Below are 1,021 nucleotides of genomic sequence, written 5' to 3' on the forward strand. Positions count from 1 at the left end.
TTTTATGCGTTTCACGTGTTTTCCAGGTGACAGTATATAAAATGGAGTTGGTGCAATGAATCATTTACATGAGTAATCCCACACAATGATGTCATACGATGGACCATTAAGCAAATATTGGTTGTCTGAGGTTATGAATGCTTGTTTGTGTCGGTTGAAAATCCTGATATATCACTGTATATGGCCAGGTTTAATCAGACCAAGGACGTTTTTTATATTATCGTTCAATGTGACAGACCGTATTGTGTGTGTCTTACAGTTAGAAGTTACATTTTCCTGCTCAGCTGCCAGAGAACAAAGATAATGGTTGAAGACCTTCAATAAATTTTATTGCATACTTAAAGAAGATAATATGGGAATTCCCTTTTATCTCAAGGTTATGCAGATATTACAAGTATTGGACAATTTAAAGTCTTTTGACAACGTTGCAGTTATGATAATACAGATTAAATCATTGCTTGATTGTTAAGTGTTACTGTATTAAACTAGGCAGATTAGGCATCATTTTCTTTGTCACATTATAATTTATTGTTATATATTGTGTCATTTTTGCATTTTGGAATTTATTTTACACCTTTAAAGGAAACCTGTCATCAGAAACTGTCCTAATAAACTACTAGCAATATGTTGTCTAGCAGCTTTACACCTTACAGATGAGGTTTCTTTCCTAGCCCAGCGTGGTTCCATCACACAGAGAATGTAAACTGGTAGTATAAAGTCAATGAGGCAGAAAGTTTAACACTGAAGTCAAGCTCTACCTGCCTCTGAACACCTCCTCCTGTGACTTACATCATGCACAAGACTTCAGGACATCTGGTTAGTGATGTCTCTGGGTGCAGGACCATCAATTACAGTGAAGGGGGCATTGTGAGACAGGGAAAGCTTAAATTCAGTGTTAACTCTCCGCCTCCTTGACTTCATACAACCAATTTACACCTCACTTCAAAGTAGATTTTCTGGATGAGGCCACCACCCTCGATCATGAAAGAAACATTATCTGTAAGGTGTTCAGCTGCTTGAT

The sequence above is a fragment of the Engystomops pustulosus genome, chromosome 5 (genome assembly GCF_040894005.1).
Source record: "Engystomops pustulosus chromosome 5, aEngPut4.maternal, whole genome shotgun sequence".
NCBI lineage: Eukaryota > Metazoa > Chordata > Amphibia > Anura > Leptodactylidae > Engystomops > Engystomops pustulosus.